This window comes from Macrobrachium nipponense, chromosome 39 (genome assembly GCF_015104395.2).
Source record: "Macrobrachium nipponense isolate FS-2020 chromosome 39, ASM1510439v2, whole genome shotgun sequence".
NCBI lineage: Eukaryota > Metazoa > Arthropoda > Malacostraca > Decapoda > Palaemonidae > Macrobrachium > Macrobrachium nipponense.
Genome location: NC_061099.1, coordinates 2,664,193 through 2,677,200, shown reverse-complemented (window position 1 = coordinate 2,677,200; position 13,008 = coordinate 2,664,193). Strand labels below are relative to the sequence as shown.

Genomic DNA, 13,008 nt, shown 5'->3' with positions numbered 1-13,008 from the left:
CTTATCTGTCCATGGATTCCATCATATAATTATTATGATCCTTTAGTTACCTGGTTTTCAATTATAGGTTTTTTTCCCCTCAGTCTCTACTCCTTTTCCTGGATTCCGGGATGCCTCTCTCTCTCTCTCTCTCATTTCTAATAAAGGGGTGGATCGAGAGGGGGAACGTTAATTACTGCGGTCAACGTCAAAGTCTCTCTCTCTCTCTCTCTCTCTCTCTCTTTCTTCTTCTTCTTCTTCTTCTTCTTCTTCTTCTTCTTGCGGATTTGTCATTCCTGTATCCATCCACCGCCATCAATCACCGTAAATTACGAGTCATTCCCCAGACCTTGACATGCTCCTGTTTTGGGGCTTAAAGACGCTTGCATTCCCCCCCCCCCCCCCCCCCCCCCCCCCCCCCCGTCAGCGTTCGTCTTTCTGTATATGACGGAGGGCCCACCGAGCTACTTACCTCCTCCTCCTCCTCCTCCTCCTGCAGTGGGTAATTTTGTCTTGTTCCCCTGCAGGAGGTCAATAGTTCAAGGTCACCGACGTGGAACGTGGATGATGATGATGATGATGATGCTGATGATTCCAATGATGATAATGAATGAGGATGATGATAAAGCTGGATATAAAGTAACCATAAGGAAAAGCTTTTAGATCGAATGCCCCGATGGGAATTCTTGCTGTTTTATTTCGTCACTTGGAATGTGAAAAATTGAGTTTTTTTTGCCAGTTTTTTTTCTTACTGGAGCCCTGTTGTTTTTTCTTTTATGATATACGCATTTTTTTTTTCTTTTATAATTTACTTGTTTTTTAGCTCTGTTGTTCTTTCTCTTGTAATATACATATTTTTTTTAGCCCTGTTGTTTTTTATTTTATAATATACGTTTTTGAAACCCTGTTGTTTTTTTTATAATTACATGTTTTTTAGCTCTGTTTTTTTCTTTTATAATATACCTATTTTTTAGCCCTTTTGTTTTTCTCTTTTATAATTACGTATTTTTTAAATTTTGCAATATACGTATTTTTCCAAATGAGTTCTTTTATTAATCTTCCTTTTATTATTGACGGAGATATATTATGATATATTTCCGGATTTATTTAAGAAGGTGCTTTTGGAATACTATTACTCTTAATCTTTGTTTCCTAATCTGGAAGCTTCCGTTAACGGGAAACCTTTTTCTTCTTTTTCTTGTTATTATTTTCCTCTTCTTCTACTCCTTCTTCTGCGCCTTCTGCCGAAGAAAGCTGAAGGTTCCTCTGCAGAAGCGGTAACCACCGGCCCCCATTTACCGCCGAGACTAGTGAACGGGCGGTGTTTTTTTTTTTTTTTTTTTTTTTTTTTTTTTTAAATTTTTTTTTTTTTTTTTTTCCCCGCCCGGATTCCCCCCACCCCCGCGCTCTCCACCCCGACCCATGCGAGTTTTCCGTTTTTATAATAAGAATAGCTCGCCGGGTTACGAGGAACAGGTTTCGAAGAACGTCTTCATTTGCATAATTAAGGAAACCCCGCGGATCAGATGCATCGGAATTTGTTATCCCAAGCTACCATCGTCGGCTGATTTGAGCGATTAAAAAAAAAAGGAAAAAACCACACACGTCGATTTTGACATTTTTACCAGTTTTATCTGTCGAGGAACCCCCTCCCACCCCCTTCCCCTACCTCATGGCTTCAAGCCAAAGTTGGCTGTTAAACTGTGTATTGATTTAATCTGGGTTTTATCAGCGCCCTATCGGACGTCGGGGATTCTTGTAGTGCGGAGGAATTTCCCTCCCTTGAGGTTCTCAGGTCTGTTCGAGGCCTCCGTCCGACCCGGGCGCGATGGGAAAGGCAGCTTTGGGATGCTGTCGTGGTTCGTGGCAGCTGGGCAGGACAACTGAGGCAGCTGGAGAAAATAGCTAGAGTCGCGGGCTGGCTTCACTGTCTGAATCTGGCGCAGAAAGACGTATTGCAGTCCCTTGATTTAGACCAAAAGATATCAGGTAGCCACACCTCGCTGATTGCAGCTACAAACTTGACTATTACTTGAGGTTCTTTGCAGCGTCCCCTCGGCCCCTAGCTGAAACCCCTTTCATTCCTTCGACTGCACCTCCGTTCATATTCTTTGTCTTTCGTCTTACTTTCCACCGTCTCCTAATAATTGATTCATATTGGAATCGCGAGGTTATCCTCCTGTTACACATTTCAAACCTTTTTTACTGTCAATTTCCGTTTCAGCGCTGAATGTCCTCATAGGTCCCAGCGCTTGGTCCTTGGCTTAAATTCCACTATATTCTGTTATAATCATTTAGAGCTAAATAAACCAGTGGAAGGTATCTCGCCTTGCTGATGCTACCTACAGACTTTGTATCTAGTTATGCCTAATTTATCATCAAAATTTAGCATTTATGGTTTTTTTATCATTTTTTGTCACGATGAATGTATGGACGACCTTGCTCTGGGGTATTTGTGTCAATTCTGATAACGATATCGACCCCTTCTGTGAGTATCTGTCGCTTTCCAAGCCGTTATAGCGAAGATTGTTGCTTTTTCGTCTTTTTTATACCAAGTTACTTTAATTCTCCTGATGTTACAACTGTAATTGGCAGCTTTACTCTTAATGAGTCTGTTCGACGAAGAGAAACTTTTTTATGATGACTCGGAAATGCTTGGAGAGCCTGTGGCAGTGCTCTGTAATGACATGACCAGGCTTCCTAGATTTGGCTCTCTCTCTCTCTCTCTCTCTCTCTCTCTCTCTCTCTCTCTCCTCTCTCTCTCTCTCTCCCAGAGCCCCTAATGGGGGCATCTATCATACGTATGACTTACACTGACCTGCTGTCACTCACAACATGTTCGGCTACGATTCATTAATTGTTAGAATGGGACCTCTCTGCTTGTTGTTATAATCATTGTTTGCTTGAGTGCCTAGGTTGTCGTCTGCTTGTGATTTTATATATTTTTTTTCACTCATTTATTAACTTGTTTGCTTATTTATTTATTTTTACTTATTTACTCATTTTGCTTATTTACTCATTTATTTATTTATCTTTTTATGTACTTACTCATTTATTTATTAAGTAATAATTCGTTTATTTATTTATCTATTTACTCATTTATTTACATTTGCTAATTTATTTATATTTACTCATTTATTTATTTACTCATTTATTGTTATGTATTTATTTATTTACCCATTTACTCTATTTATTTTTTATTTACTCATATTTATTCATTTCCAACTTCTTTATTTATTTACTCACTGAATTATTTATATATTTATTAACTGCTGTCCGTGCGTGTGTTTGCTAGTATTAGAAACAGATCATTCTTTCTGTTCGTTTGGGAATGTACATTCGGCAAATTATTAGTTATAGTATTCATTGCATAGGTTATTTTTCTCCTTTTGCAAGGATTTGTTATGATTTATTAATTTATTCCTAAATCATTATTATTATTATTATTTTTTTTTTTTTTTTTTTTTTTGCTCTATCACAGTCCTCCAATCGACTGGATGGTATTTATAGTGTGGGGGTTCCGGATTGCATCCTGCCTCCTTAGGAGTCCATCACTTTTCTTACTATGTGCGCCGTTTTCTAGGATCACACACTTTTGCATGAGTCCTGGAGCTACTTCAGCGTCTAGTTTTTCTAGATTCCTTTTCATGGATCTTGGGATCGTGCCTAGTGTTCCTATGATTATGGGTACAATTTCCATTGGCATATCCCATATCCTTCTTATTTCTATTCAGATCTTGATACTTATCCATTTTTTCCCTCTCTTTCTCTTCAACTCTGGTGTCCCATTGGTATTGCGACATCAATGAGTGATACTTTCTTTTGACTTTGTCAATCAACGTCACGTGTTGTCTATTTGCACGTATCACCCTATCTGTTTCTGATACCATAGTCCCAGAGGATCTTTTGCCTGCCTGATCGTTTTCTATCACTCCCTCAGGTTGGTGCTCGTACCACTTATTACTGCAAGGTAGCTGATGTTTCTTGCACAGGCTCCAGTGGAGGGCTTTTGCCACTGGAATCATGCCTCTTTTTGTACTGGTTCTGTGCAAGTGCCGGACATTCGCTTGCTATGTGGTTTATGGTTTCATTTTTCGTATTGCACTTCCTACATATGGGAGAGATGTTATTTCCGTCTATCGTTCTTTGAACATATCTGGTTCTTAGAGCCTGATCTTGTGCCGCTGTTATCATTCCTTCAGTTTCCTTTTTGAGCTCTCCCCTCTGTAGCCATTGCCACGTGTCATCGCTGGCTAGTTCTTTAGTCTGTCTCATGTATTATTATTATTATTATTATTAATTATTATTATTATTATTATTATTATTATTATTATTATTATTATTATTGTTATCAAGTTAAAAATTATTTGTACCAAACTTATTTTTGAAGTAGTTCCCTAGATTATTATTATTATTATTATTATTATTATTATTTTTTAGATATTCGCTCAAAGAATGAGTCCCTAAAATAGTCTCTTTGGCCACTAATCCTTAAAACCTTAAAATTGCAACTGTGAGCTCTAAAAGATATTTAATCCAACAATTGAATTATCTCCTTCATTACAGCAGTCCCATAACAGCACGGATAACCCGATACATTTCCATAATGTTGCTTCAAGCTCAACCAGCCTTCCAGTTGGAAACTGTTTGAGTAACTGATCAATCTCTAACGAACCATGCGGCGTTCGAGATCGCAAGAGAGAGGAGACTTGATTTGAACTAGGAAGATGAGGGACAATATAATGCGGGCGGTTGAGATAAACTCTACGGTAACGTAACCCACGTTTCACTTACGGCGTCCTCTCGCACACAAAATTCTTAGTAAATAAATAGTATTCAAGTCGTTCCTAAGCTTTCAAAGAATGATAATTATTACAAATAGAATAATGATAGATGAGAATATCTATGACGCCATCTTATTTTGATACGTGAAAATGAGCCTCTGGATTTGCAGTTAAGTATTGAGAGTCTTTTAGAGTTTATATTAATTATGTATCGGTTCATTCTTAATCGAGGTGGGTTAAATGCGAAATTATTCATTTTTGACCACCACCCCCGCCCCCGCCCTACCTTCAGGCTTCTGTTTCCGTTTCTGCTTTGTAACAACACCGCTCATCGAGGCCATATCTCAACAGAGGTCGGGCTTGTGGAGTGATTCTCGAAACGAGTTACGGAATATTCATGTGAAAAAAATTTGAAGGGACCAACCAAAACAATAACATTGGAGCCGTTTGTTGTAACAGTTTCTCTGTTTTGCACCAGCTTACAAATAAAATATCTCACATCTATAATAGTGGCTTTATAAGAGCAGGAGAATCGTTAAATCAACGCTAACGATTGTACCTTAGCGTGTTGTTGTTGTTTTTTTTTTTTTACCTTGGCAACTTTTTATATTGAAGGCTTCCGGCAGCAATGTATAATTCTGCACGCAAATTTTAAAAGAGTGAGTAATATACAATACATATATACATATTTGTGTATGTAAAGCATTGTGATTTTTTGTTGACCCGCAAATATGAAATACCATCTCTGCTACTTATGACCACGTGCATCCACTTGGTAAACGATATAAAACAATATATTTCAGCCTTCTGACAACAACTTATGATTCTGTAGGCAATTTGTAAATTCTAAATACATATACTACATATATACACGTTTTGTACTGGCGCACAAATTTAAAATCTCATCTCTGCTGCACATGAGTATGTATATCCACATGGTAAACATAATATTCCAGCCTTCCACCAACAATTTATAGTTATCCGTGTGTATTCTAAATGAATTGATATTATGTATTACAAAAGCCAGATGGTAGAATCAGCTTTGATTAAACAAAGAAATACAACGAACCTCTGGAAAGGAGCTTGACCTCTAGATCTCTTGGTATAAATACCCAAATTTTTGATGTAACACTCTCTGATCTCTTTATGTAACTCTAATCTGCCTGAAGAGGGGGAAAGTTGTTCTCTGTAATATAGCATTAACCTACATTTTGCTGCTTTTATATGCGCCTATTGATTAGATTGGATTCTGTTTTAATAGGAAGTATTTCACAGTCGTATATACACGTGTGAACGCAAAAGAGCATGGTGTATTGACTCTCGTATATGAAATTCTATCTATGCCACGTACGAGCGCGTTCATCCAGTGGTCCAGTGGGTAAACATTATTCATGTGGATGATTACCTGACCTTGGCGTCTTTGCCAGACGTTGTGGTTATTTTCGAACGACCATAGATTAAATCCATTACTTCTGTCTGCCTGTAGGAGTTCGTAGGGGGTGGGTGGGTGGGAAGGGTCTTCTATTCTCCTCCTCCTTCCTCTTCTTCTTCTCAGTAAACAAAACATTAGGCGGTCAGCCAGGGACCAGAGAGAAGAAGAGAGTGGACGCCTGCCTTTGTGGAAACCAGTAAGAGAATAAAAAAGAGTGGAGAAGGTAGTTAGAGATAGAGGAGACTCTAAGAAATTGTGGAAACCAATAGTAAAATAAGAGGTAAAAAGAAAGGTAGAAGGCAGAGAGAGAGAGGGGATCACAGACCCTTGTAGAAACTAGTAAGAGAGAGAGTAGAAGACAGAGAGAGAGAGAGAGCAGAGAGATGAGAGAGACGCCCTGAACCTCGTGGAAACCAAGGTAATGAAGAAGAATAGCGAGATAGAAGGATAGAAAAAGCAAGAAGAGGAAATGAATAAGATTCTGGACCAGTTTGTGGCGGGGGAAGGTCCTTCAGGGATAAGAAGATTATATTTGCCTGAAAAAGAAATTGGACGGGGGCGGAGCGTTGGTGGGGCGGGGGATGGGGGTCGGGGGGGCGGGAGAGAGGTCCGGGGGTGAGCGGTGATGGTGTTGGGAGCTTAGTGTCCCAAAAAGGAAAGGGAAGTAGCAGTTGTTGTCATCTCTACTCGGAGATAATCTTCCTCTCTAAGCCCTTCGCTGGAGGCTGCTATATCTAAGACCTTCGATATCCTTTCCCGTCAACCCCCCAAACCCCATCCTAACCCCATCCCCAACCTCCACCTCCATCCCACACACAAACATTCCTTATCGTGAAGATACAGGGGGTTCATTTATCTTGGGGGACGGGGAAGGCACCTTTTAGTAGCTGATTTTGGAAGGATGTTTTATCTCTCTCTCTCTCTCTCTCTCTTCTCTCTCTCTCTCTCTCCTCTCGCTCCCTCTCTCTCCTCCTCTCTCTCGGGACAAATTGTTGTACATATATACACAGATATCCGTGTTGAAGAAGGGGATACCTTTTGGTAGCAGATTTTGGAAAATGTTCTCTCTCTCTCTCTCTTCTCTCTCTCTCTCTTGCTTTCCTCGATCTCTCTCTCTCTCTCGTCTCTCTGACTTCTAATGCTTTGAGAATGATGTATTTATAGAAATGATGTCCAGGCGAATATTTTGGGAAAATAATGTTTATCTGTTTATTTTTTTCTCTCTCTCTCTCTCTCTCTCTCTCTCTCTCTTTCTCTCTAATGTTGTGAGAATGCTTGTATATATAGAAAGATGTCCAGGCGAATATTTTGGAAAATGTTTATCTCTCTCTCTCTCTCTCTCTCTCTCCTCTCTCTCTCTCTCTCTCTCTCTCTCTCTAGTATGCATGCATACATAGTTGGATCGATAGATGTGCTTAAATAAGTTAAGTCATGAAAGAGAGAGGGAAGTGTGAGACTGTTTCGCCAACTTCTACATGTCGCTAAAACTTCCATAATTATAACTAAAACTTCCATAACTTTATACTCAAAACTTTACTAAGATTCTCTTCAACAGATTTGTTCGGCAACTAATCGTATGGCTGTATCTCTTCTCCAAAACGAATAAAATTTGACTTTACATGAGCGACTGGCAATTCCTTAGTAATGAGGTTGACGACTTTCTCCCATTGGTTCGCGTCGCGATCCTGTTATCCGCTCGCGCGATGTTGCTATGGCAAACGAGGCGCTTTGAAACGGCGCATGCGCGCCTCTGTCAATCCCCGACTTTCTTCGGTATCAATGTTTATAGTTCCAAGTGAATTTATCTCCTCTTGGTTTTAAAATGGCCAGGTGTTTTTTCAGATAGCATCGGTCTATAGCTGCTATTCCAGTGATGACATGAATGCCATTTTTTTTTTCAAATGTTTATTTTAGTAGCCCTGCGTTCTTCCGTTAGATACTCCGATAACGGTAGTAGCGAGACTATAGTCGACTCACATCATCCGTGCATCTGATGTCTAGGCCCGTCCCTTACGACGCTCCTGATTGGCTGTTGATTAGCCAATCACAGGGCTGGGAACTCTCAGTCTCTCTCAAGAGTTCACATGGACAGGATGTATGTACCACCTCTCCTGATGGATACTTTTGAAAGACGTATCCCACAGGAGGGGTGTAGGAACATACATCCTGCCCATGTGAACCCTCGAGAGAGACTGAGAGTTTCCAGCCCTGCGATTGGCTTATCAACAGCCAATCAGGAGCGTCGTAAGGGACTGTCCTATAGACATCAAATGCGTGGTTGATGTGAATCTACTATAGTGACCCTTTAAGTCGTCGGTTGTTTTTCAGATAGTATCCGTCTAGAGCGGAGACGACAATTTTAAAACGAACGATATTTTTGTTTTATTTTTCCTTCGGGGACGTCGTGTTTCCCTAAATATCCTTTTTCGTTTTTGTTTCTTCTTTCTTTCATAGTACCGAACTACAACCCCAGATACCGGATAAAAACAGATAATGATACTACACGCCCTTAGGAAAAACCACCTTTTAGTGAAGAGAGAAGAGGAGATGAGAGAGGAGAAGGAGAGATGGAGGATGACGGAGAGATAGGATGAACGGGAGACGGGAGGAGAGACGGAGTAGGATGCCGAGAGCGGAGAGAAGAGAGAAAGAGAGAAAATTTCTAGAAATAAAAAATAAAATAAAAAAAAAACAAAATTAGAGAGAGAGACTTTAAAATCATCTGACCATGAAACAAAAAAGCTAAATTATTGTTTTTAATCAAAGAGAGAGAGAGAGAGAGAGAGAGAGAGAGAGAGAGAGAGAGAGAGAGAGACTTTAAAAATCATCTGACCATGAAACAAACAAAAAAGCTAAAGTATTGTTTTTAATCAGAGAGAGAGAGGAGAGAGAGAGGAGGAGAGGAGAGAGAGAGAGAGAGAGAGAGACTTTAAAATCACCTAACTTCTAGAAATAAAAAAAACAAAATTATTGTTTTCATTCAGAGAGAGAGAGAGAGAGAGAGAGAGAGAGAGAGAGAGATAAACTTCTAGAAATAAAAATAACAAAATTATTGTTTTCATTCAGAGAGAGAGAGAGAGAGAGAGAGAGAGAGAGAGAGAGAGGAGATGAGACAGATTATAAACTTCTGAGATAAAAAAAAAGAAAATATTATTGTTTTCATTCAGAGAGAGAGAGCGAGAGAGAGAGATTTTTTTGAGAGAGAGGAGAGAGAGAGAGAGACTGAGACTATAAAATTACCTAACTTCTTGAGATAAAAAAGATAAATTATTGTTTTCAATCAGAGAGAGAGAGCGAGAGAGAGAGACTTTAAAATCATCTGACCATGAAACAAAAAAGCTAAATTATTGTTTTTAATCAAAGAAAGAAAGAGAGAGAGAGAGAGAGGAGGATAGACGAGAAGAAGGAGAGAGAGAGAGAGAGAGAGAGAGAGAGACTTTAAAATCACCTAACTTCTTGAAATAAAAAAGATAAATTATTGTTTTCAATCAGAGAGAGAGAGAGAGAGAAGAAAGCAGTGACATCGAGTCGCCCTTTAAAATCAAACATTTCTTGAAGGAATTAAAACTAAATTATTGTTTTCAGTGAGAGAGAGAGAGAGAGAGAGAGAGAGAGAGATTGGGAGTCATTTCAGCAATCCTCTAACATCCCTCCTCCCAAAGAGAGAGAGAGAGAGAGAGAGAGAGAGAGAGAGAGAGAGAGAGAGAGAGAGAGAGAGAGTGGCATCGAATCGCCCTTTTAAAGTCCCGTAACTCAAGTCTTTAAAAAAAAAATCAAGTAAAATTAGTGTTTCAATCACCGCCTGTAACTTCCGAAATCTCTTAGGAACGTTGGAAAAAAAATTAGGCAAGTAATCTGATCCCAGGCGGGCCAAAGTTGGGCTTTCTCTCGGTCCCAGTTTATGGGATCTTCCTCAGAGGAAACAGGAACTGTGCTGGCTAATAAAATACGAAGGAATTAGGGTGTCTGGAGAGAGAGAGAGAGAGAGAGAGAGAGAGAGAGAGAGAGAGAGAGAGAGAGAGAACCATACACGTCTATAAAATTTAACATTAAACAAACATGTCACACCCTAGGAGAGAGAGAGAGAGAGAGAGAGAGAGAGAGAGAGAGAGAGAGAGAGAATGATACACGTCTAGAATTTAACATTAGACAAAGCTGTCACACTAGACAAAGTAAAGCCGAAGTAGATAAACACGTGGAAAATTCTTAGACTTTAGAAGAAAGAAGACATTTTACACAAAATAAAGTCTATAGAAAAAATAGACACGACTTTGATATCTTTACTCCGTCTAAATACTATAGGCATAATGCAGTCTGTTCAAAAACAGTCTGGAATCTAGCATAGTTTTAAAAGTCACATTTCTTTCAGTATTTTGTTCTGAAGTATTTGTGTGTGTGTCTGTCACGTAAATGTGGTACCATAACTGATTAAAGGTATACATGTCTTATTTATTTGACCTTAAGTTACCGGAAACTTTCAAGAAGGTTCTAAGAGCTTTCAAGTAAAAACGGTAAATAATAAAACATATACACATACACACAAACACTAGCACATACAAAAGTGTCTCACAGAACGTCAGATTCGTGTTTCAATATGAGAGTTTACCTGCACAGAACCCCTTCAAAGAATCACAAGTGTCATTACCCCAAGAATTACCTGGAGTTGTTTAGAGACTCTCTCTCTCTTTCTCTCTCTCTCTCTCTCTCTCTCTCTCTCTCTCTCTCTCTCTCTCTTCTCTCTTATTTCTTTCATACATTTTCCTTCTTTCAGCTATTTTCAAAACCATCGTTTTTTTATTATCTCTCTCTCTCTCTCTCTCTCTCTCTCTCTCTCTCTCTCTCTCTCTCTCTCTCTCGTATTTCTTTCATACATTTTCCTCCTTTCAACTATTTTCTAAATCATCGTTTTTTATTACCTCTCTCTCTCTCTCTCTCTCTCTCTCTCTCTCTCTCTCTCTCTCTCTCTCTCTCTCTCATACATTTTCCTCCTTTCAATTATTTTTTAAATCCTCGTTTTTTTATTACCTCTCTCTATCCCAATCCCACGCCCCACCCTCTCTCTCTCTCTCTCTCTCTCTCTGCGGGATACATAGCATTTCATATTTGTGTATTTTTTTCTGTTCGTGGCTGTTACTTATTATGAAGGTCGTAAATTGTTTTAAAGATGGCCATTGATTGTGTGTTATGGCTCTCTCTCTCTCTCTCTCTCTCTCTCTCTCTCTCTCTCTCTCTCTCTCTCTCTCTCTCTCCATGTTTTCCTGCGAGATACGTTAGCATTTCATTATTTTGTTTATTTCTTACGTGCGTGGTCACTGCTCATTATGAAAATCATGATTTGCTTTTCAAGGCGGCCGGCCATGAGTTATGCGTCTTATGGCTGTGATTGGCATCTCTCTCTCTCTCTCTCTCTCTCTCTCTCTCTCTCTCTCTCTCTCTCTCTCTCTGACCAAGATCCAGACGATGGGCTGACATGATTGGTGGGCTATATTTTTGGTTACGCGCCACGACGGTCATCCCTACATCAGCGAGAGGCCTTTTTCTTGCATGATGTATCATTTAGTTATTTACATAAATAGATATAGTCGCCGTATAATAAGAAAATAAAAATGACCATCCTCTAAGAGTAGGACATTTTAAGAATTAGTAATGTTAGGAGATAACTTTTTTTATATATTGACTTTTTCTTTGTGGGGGTAAGATTCGACCTTTTAAGAATCTCGGTCATGTAATATATCAGTAATCAAGAGAGGCTGACACTTACGCAAAACAGGACTAAATGCCCACTAGACGACTCATCTGCGGAAAAAAGATAGATCATATCGAAGAAATTCATAAGCGAAGATCAGCTGAGGAACGAATAAATCTTTGCTCACAAGACCATCAAAACAAGACATATTAACTGAGGTTCGTTAAAGCCGTGTTGCCTCCTCTCTCTAAGGTATAGGTATCAACATCGAAAATATTCCACCAACGCTAAAGCTATAAAAACGATATAAAGTATGGATCGCTGGTGCCTTTGTGCTGTGCTTATGGGTATACGAGAAGAAGAATCGATGGAACCAAGAACCAGGTGCATGGAACCGGACCAGCCTAGTTGAAAAAGGACATCTGGCAAGATTAAATTTGATCGGCGAATCAATAAAATAGCAAAGATAATAATCACCGTGAGAGAAATCCCGGGTTGAAGACCCATGAGGCTGTGTTGCGCCAGGCACTGGGTATGGATCCAAGAGATTAATAACCTGAGGAAATTATGTGGACACAACAACTTTAGTACAGATCAAGATCTGGTTGCTTGCCAGTTGCCGCTGCTGCTGCTCAGGTAGGTAGGTAGGTAGGTAGGAGGAAGGCAAGAGAAAGAGAGAGAAGAGATAAAAAGAAAAAAAAAAGATAAACGTATCAAAGACGTAAGCGATAGGTGGCTTAATTTAGGTCCAGGGCCCCAAAACAAATTAGGGAATTGCGATGCATTTGTGGGATAGGGAGAAGGGGTTGGGGGTATAGTTTTCGACTTGGCTGGGTCCAGACCTGGGTAAATGTCAAGCAGTCCGCCTGGAAAAATGTCCCCGTAATTGACGACGATGAGTTTCCTGAGAAGAATCTGATGCTTTTAGACGAGTTCTTATTGTGAGCTTTAATGCAGTGCTTCATCGCAGTCTTTCAGGCGGGAAGTCCACCTTCCATGTTGGCTTTTAATGAAGAATTCGAGGGTCCCTATTGCCTCGCCAGATAACATTATCTAGCATATTGTAATTGACTCCGGAGAGGAATAATAGACGTCATCACCTGGCCAGCCGTAGGCACCGAATGCCT

At 39.6% G+C, this 13,008-nt stretch overlaps 1 protein-coding gene across 1 annotated transcript in view; it reads left to right on the top strand.

The window, feature by feature from the left end:
- LOC135210020 (constitutive coactivator of peroxisome proliferator-activated receptor gamma-like) overlaps positions 1–13,008 on the top strand; it is a 138,697-nt gene that overhangs the window by 92,867 nt on the left and 32,822 nt on the right. The gene's annotated exons all lie outside the window — the stretch shown is intronic.